This window comes from Macrobrachium nipponense, chromosome 1 (genome assembly GCF_015104395.2).
Source record: "Macrobrachium nipponense isolate FS-2020 chromosome 1, ASM1510439v2, whole genome shotgun sequence".
Lineage (NCBI taxonomy): Eukaryota > Metazoa > Arthropoda > Malacostraca > Decapoda > Palaemonidae > Macrobrachium > Macrobrachium nipponense.
Window position 1 is genome coordinate 8,638,441 of NC_087200.1, and position 771 is coordinate 8,639,211.

Consider the following 771-nt stretch of genomic DNA (forward strand, 5'->3'; position numbering starts at 1 on the left):
TTACTTGGTTTTGACTAAATGCTAACAAACTTATGCTTTTAAAGACTGTGAGCACAATATGTTGATAATGCTTCAAGGGGAACTTATTATTCATGAATGCAGTATAACAGCTCATTTAAATGGATCTTATGGGTTTCTGTACTTATCATCTGCATCATTGATTATTTTTTGCTACCCTACCATTTTGTGTGTGATATATTTATAGATCAATCTCTCAAATTTAATGTTATATGTAAAGTAAAGGTCAGGAAATTAGCAGTAAGATATATATTTTAATAATTGTAAAGTAAAGGTCAGGAAATTAGCAGTAAGATATATAGAAAATAATTGTAAAGTAAAGGTCAGGAAATTAGCAGTAAGATATATAGAAAATAATTAAGTGTAGTCTGTGATGTTGAGTCAGTTACTTAAGACTTTGCCATTTATAAGAAAGCTAAACCCCAAAGCATCTGTTAAGTTGTGGTGGTATTGAATCTGAAGAACTTCTTGTTCTTAGCATTAAAAAAACAAAAACAAAATAACACAAAGTGCACTGGTCTTTACACTCTTACCTTAACATATGTTTCAAGGGTCTTGTCTTTTTGATAAGTAACAAAAACCCTAGTACTGTACTACCCGAAAGGACCAATGCTTGTTATTACAGGCATGTCCAGGAATACCCTTCCTTCCTTCCTTGATTTGTGAGGTACCCAGTGAGCTTATGACTTGTGAGGAGGGAGGATATCACTCAGCTTACTCATGCAAGAAGTTGCAAAGTCAGTGTGGGACTGT